General features: G+C 41.6%; 1 long non-coding RNA gene across 1 annotated transcript; it reads left to right on the top strand.

Annotated features, from left to right (window-relative positions):
• Positions 1-958: 958 nt before the first annotated feature.
• On the top strand, positions 959-3,043 carry LOC116518220. The gene is made up of 4 exons (XR_004256527.1): positions 959-1,127; positions 1,423-1,934; positions 2,189-2,296; positions 2,917-3,043. It is a non-coding gene; the product is annotated as an uncharacterized LOC116518220 (long non-coding RNA).
• The last annotated feature ends 3,220 nt before the right edge of the window (positions 3,044-6,263 follow it).

The following is a 6,263-nucleotide window of genomic DNA, read 5'->3' as shown; positions in this document are numbered from 1 at the left end:
TAAGTCAAGAACTACCTGTACAATCTCTGTCTCTTGTCTGATGCCTTAATTCAAAGTCCCGAAGAGGAAGAGGAAGAGGTGGGAAAGAGGCAAGGCTTCCTTGGAGACCCCCGGGGGCTGCTGATCCTCCTCAAGTCCCTGAGTTCCTGAGGGGGGTCCCTGCATGACTCCAAAAGCTCAGGAGGCTCAGCCTGAGGTCCCAGTGACCGACCCAGATGGGATCCTGCAATCTGGAATCTTTTAGGGGGAAAACAGGAGAATTTTAAAAAGTAGAATAATGTGGCTGCAGAAGCATTCAGGCACAGCTGAAGCCCCTGAAAATCTACTGATTTCTCATATACCCCAACAAATGGCTGAAGCTTTGTTTCCTCTAAGGAGAAACTGCTGGTTGTTATAGCAGAAAGAGAAAAACTTTTATATATACACACATACACAGACACACAAAACACACCAAGTTATGTTTAATATTTTTTTAATTTACAAAACAATGTCATGTTTCAAGTGAAAAAAGTAAGAAGGCCAATTTCTCTCTGTTCTTTATAATTTACAGGAAGACCATGGAAATTTCAAGGCTCTTGTCAGAAAAAGAGGAGCTCCAGTTGAAGAATAAGGAGCTTTCGGTGAAAAGTATCTAACAAATTACAGAAAAGGAGAAGCTTTCCAAAGATTTTGAAGAGAAACTGAATAGTGAGCAAAGTTTAGCTAGCAGCCCTGACTTTTCTTCCAGAATTTCATCTTAAATACTCCTTAGCTCTCTCTCTCCCCTATTACCCATAGTTCTAGATTGAATTACATTGCCTGGAATAAGGTTGGGAAAAATAAGACCAGACTCTTTTCAACTTGTTCAAAACACAGAAAATTATACATAGACACACAACCATTCACTAAGGCTGCATTACTATTAGTTTTCTCATTGTTTCTATCACCCATCGCTTCCCACTTATGACTGCAGGACTGTAGCTTTGTGGCTTACATCCTTACGATTTATATTGAATCAAGAGTTTGGAGAAAGAACTCAATGATGTAAACAAGGAAAGCCATCATCTCCACTGCAGAGTTCGGGAACAAGCTGCGGAGGACCAGGAGCTCCTCAGGGAGAATCGAGCATTGAGGGAACAACGGGACAGGTCAGAAATACCGTCTTTCCCTGAAAATAAGCCCTAGCCTGACTTTTTGGGGGTGGGCCAGTATAAGTGAAGGGGTGGGCGTGGCCAGCACAGGAGGCAGCCTTCCCTTCCCCAGTCACCTCATGGAGGCTCCGCCCCTTAATTATGGCCCGCAGATCAGCTGAGCGAGTGAGGGCCAGGCAACTCGGCCCAGATCTCTGGAGCCCCTTCCCAGCTGCCAGCCTGCCAGGGCCCCCTTCACCAACTATTAAAACCAGAGATTGGCTCTTCTTCCTCCACCCCTTTTCTCTTTCAGAAATGGACCCAAACGAGCTGTTGCAGCCATCCAGGGAAAGTCCCCAGACCATCTTTGGAGACCCCTGGAAAGTAACATTGTTCATCGTTGGGGTCTATTTATTCGTTGGCCTCTGCATTTTTTTACCACCAACCACAACCTGGGGAGCCCTGGGGCACTGAAATGTTGGTGGAACTAACAGGAGAAAGGATAGAATCCCTCAGGGCTGGAAGGAACCTTGAACATCTTCTAGCCCAACCCCAATGTTTTCTTGAAAAGCTCCCATTAAGAATAAGCTCTATTATCATTGTTAAGAAAACAATGCACCAGTCAGTTGTATTTGATTCTTTTCTTCTTCTTCAATCCACAGAAAAAGGTGTCTGCAAGTGTCACCAGAGCAACAAAACGAAGATGTGGAGGCTGATATCATCACCGTGGAACGCTACATACCGGAACCCATCTACCCCAATATCACCTCAATTGATGAGCGAAGGATGTCAGATGTTCCACCTTGCACGACAATGTGATGGTTGGTAAGTGTTTGTCAGTTTTTCTTTATTTTTATATTTTAAAGATATTCTGTTATTATTGTTCTTGTTATTTAATTCTTAACGCCTTTTGTTGTTTTGCATTTCGTGCTTTGGGGTTTTGGACTATGGACGCTAACAGTAAGGAAAACTAGAAGCCTTTAATTCTAATTTGGTTGCTCAGGTTTTTTTATTGTTTTGTTTCTTGCTTACTATTTCATTATTCTTAAAATATTAAATCTGTGTTTCCTTTGCCCCAGGACAAATTGTGGCCATGGGTGAAATTCCATCCGTCACATTGTTGACCAGACTGAACATCTGACATCGTCTTTCATCGATTATGGTGATGTTGGGATCGATGGATTCAGGTATGGAGCTTCCACCGTGATGGAGGCCTCCTCCTCATCTTCAGCTGGAGGTTCTGGTGACGCTTGCAACACCTTCAATGCAGAGGCCAAACAACACATAGACCCCCAAAGATGACCAAAGTCGTTTTCCAGGGTCTCCAAGGAACTTTGGTGGTCCCTCACTGGATGCCTTCACCAGTTCTGTATCGGTTTATTAAATATGCATTCTACATCTATATTAAACAATTTAATACATCTTTTATTCCATTTCTTGCTTTTATTTGGGGTCTATGTATTCGTTGGCCTCTGCATTTTGTACCACCAATGCAAGTAAGTTACTCCTGTTAAAGGAGTATCATCACCACAACCTGGGGAGCCCTGGGGCACTGAAAGCCCCCCCCTCCCCCCAAAAAATATGTTGGTAGAACTAACAGGAGAAAGGATAAAATCCCTCAGGGCTGGAAGGTTCTTCTAGTCCAACCCCCAAACCTTGAAAATCTCCAGCAATGCAGCCCCCATCAAGAATAAGCTGTATTATTTAAAAAAACATTTTTTTTAAAAAAAAAGCTCTATTATTATTGTTAAGAAAACAATGTACCAGTCAGTTATATTTGATTCTTTTCCTCTTCTTCAATCCACAGAAAAAGGTGTCTGCAAGTGTCACCAGAGCAACAAAATGAAGACGTGGAGGCTGATATCATCACTGTGGAACCCTACATACCGGAACCCATCTACCCCGACATCATCTTAATTGATGAGCGAAGGATGTCAGACATTGTGCCTTGCACGACAATGTGATGGTTGGTGTTTGTCAATTTTTCTTTACTTTTCTATTTTAAAGGCATTTTGTTATTGCTGTTTTTATTTAATTCCTAATGCCTTTTCTTCTTTTGCATTTCTTGCTTTGGGATTTGGGGAGGGGATTGGACTATGCAAGCTAACAGGAAAGAAAATTAGGAACCTTTAACCTTAATTTGGTTGCTTAATTTTATTAATTGCTTTAACAGATGTTTTAACAGATTAAGAGAGTTGGAAGGGACCTCATAGGTCATCTAATTCAACCCCCCCCCCCCACTTAAGCAAGAGACCTTACACCATTTCTGACAAATGGCAGTACAATCTCTTCTTGAAAGTCTCAAGTGATGAAGCTTTTTCTTCTTGCTTACCATTTTTTATTATTAAAATGTTCAATCTGTGTTTCTTTTTCCCTAGGAAAAATCACAGCCATGGGTGAAATTCCAGCCATCACATTGTTGACCAGGGCTGAACGTCTGACATCGTCCTCCATCAATTATGGTGATGTTGGGATCGATGGATTCCAGTATGGAGGTTCCACCGTGATGGAGGCCTCCTCATCTTCAGCTGGTGATTCTGGTGACACTTGCAACATCTTCAATGTAGAGGCCAAACCATACAAAGACCCCAAAGATGACCAAAGTCATTTTTCAGGGTCTCCAAGGAACTTTGATGGTCTCTCACTGGATGGCTGCACCAGTTCTGTATCGGTTTATGTAAATATGTATTATACATCTATATTAAACAATTTAATAAATCTTTTATTCCATTTCTTGTTTTTATTTGAGGTCTATGTATTCATTGGCTTCTGCATTTTGTACCACCAGTGCAAATAAGTTGCTCCTGATCAGGGGAGTATCGTCACCACAACCTGGTGAGCCCTGGGGCACTGAAAGCCCCCCCCCAAATGTTGATGGAACTAATAGGAGAAAGGATAGAATCCTTCAGGGCTGGAAGGGACCTTGGAGGTCTTCTAGTCCAATCCCCAATCTTTTCTTGGAAATCTGGAGCCCGCATTAAGAATAAACTTTATTATCATTGTTAAGAAAACAATGTACCAGTCAGGTATATTTGATTCTTTTCTTCTTCAATCCCCAGAAAAAGGTGTCTGAAAGTGTCACCAGAGCAATGAAATGAAGATGTGGAGGTTGACATAATCACTAGAACCCTACATACCGGAACCCATCTACCCCAACATCACCTCAATTGATGGGCGAAGGATCTCAGACCTTCTGCCTTGCACGACAATGTGATGGTTGGTAAGTGTTTGTCAGTTTTTCTTTATTTTTCTATTTTAAAGGTATTCTGTTATTATTGTTCTTGTTATTTAATTCTTAATGCCTTTTGTTATTTTGCATTTTCTGCTTTGGGCTTTTGGGTGGGGGTGGTTGGACTATGGAAGCTAACAGGAAGAAAAACTAGGAACCTTTAATCTTAATTTGGTTGTCTCCTCATCTTCGGCTGGTGGTTCTGGTGACTCTTGAGTTACCTTGAACACAGAGGCCAAACCATCCATAGACCCCAAAGATGATCAAAATCATTTTCCATCCCAAAATCAAAGCTCTGAGCAAGAAAAAAAATACCCAAGGCAAGAAATCAAATCCTGCTCATCTACAGAACAAATTTTCTCTCAGGGAAACTGACAGATCAGGAAATTTTCATGGAATTGGGTTACAGCTGAATACAGTCACATTATTCATGGCTTTTGTTGTTATTTATCCTCCTAAAATATTTCAAATAGATTTTCAGTTGAATTGAATAGCTTAGATGTTATATTAGCGGTGGGAAAAGGTCTTGGTCTGATTTTATTTTGCATCCATTATTTTTTGCATCTACTCTTCTTCCTCCATCCGTTTTCTCTTTCAGAAATGGATCCAAATGAACTGCTGTGGCCATCCAGTGACAGACTCCAGAATGTCCTTGGAGACCCCTGGAAAGTGACCTTGTTCATCTTTGGGGTCTATGCATTCATTGGCCTCTGCATTTTTCTCCATGTGCAAGTAAGTTGCTCCTGATCAGGGGATTGGTGTCACCACCACCTAGGGAGCCCTGGGGCACTGGAAGCCCCCCCCCCAAATGTTGGTGGAACTAACAGGAGAAAGGATAGAATCCCTCAGGGCTGGAAGGGACCTTGAAGGTCTTCTAGCCCAACCCCCAATCTTTTCTTGAAAAGCTCCCATTAAGAATAAGCTTTATTGACTTCCTGGGGGCGTGGCCTGTTGCCGAGGAGGGCTCCACCGAGCTCCTCAGAGATCTGGTCTGTATATCTAAATAAGATCATAGATAGCACCCCTTTTCGGCTAAAAAAGGGGCAGGGAGTAGCTTTGTAGGCTAGGGTCTATTCGTAAGCCACAGCCTTTTTCCTTTTTTTTGGCTGTGGATAAAGATTAGATCCAGCCGGAGCGGAGCTCTTATCTCCAGCCAGTTCTTCTCAGCTGCCTTTTTTTTTTGGCAGCCCCAGACAGGCTAGCCCCCCCCAGGACAAAACAAAGTTTTTTCAAGCTAGAATTGATACGGGCGGGTCCCACCCCTGTGAGATTTATGCTTTTATTACTATCTTAAATACCAGCACCATTTGTCTTAGAGACTTCTTTGTCTAAATGGACTTCAAAATGGCGATTTCTCTCCGTGGATGATTGATAGTGGATGTACTTAGCTGGTTTTACCTTCCTGCAGACCGCTCCTTAACAAAATAAACTCTTCTTCTTTGGAAATAGAGGGGAGCAAAGCGCTGCTTACTTGTTTATTTATTATGGCACCCAGGTCAAAGAAGCGTCTTGCTACAAATGTGTCTAAAGAATTTAAAGAATTTTTACTGGAACCACAGCCTTTGTCTCCTATGCCCTCTACTGGAGAATTTTTAACACAGGAATATTTCTTTAAAATGTTTAATGCCTTTAAACAAGAAATTAAGGAATTTGTATTGGAACTATATGATGATTTAAAGTCTAAAGTTAATCAAATGAAGGCGAATACGTTTGCAGCCGTGTCTGCCCTGTCAGATTACTCTGCTGAAATAGAGAACAAATTGGAAAGTTTGGAGAAGGCTAATTTTAATTTGACTACCAATATTCAAATTTTACAACAAAAAATTAGAGACAATGAAGAACAGCTTATGATGATAAATTTTAATAGGAAGGCATTTGCAATAAGAGTCAGAGGATTCCGTGAAAAGGAGCAAGAGAATTTGAAA

Source organism: Thamnophis elegans, chromosome 15, assembly GCF_009769535.1.
Source record: "Thamnophis elegans isolate rThaEle1 chromosome 15, rThaEle1.pri, whole genome shotgun sequence".
Lineage (NCBI taxonomy): Eukaryota > Metazoa > Chordata > Lepidosauria > Squamata > Colubridae > Thamnophis > Thamnophis elegans.
Note: the sequence above shows the minus strand (reverse complement) of the source record. Positions and strands in the feature narration are given on the sequence as shown.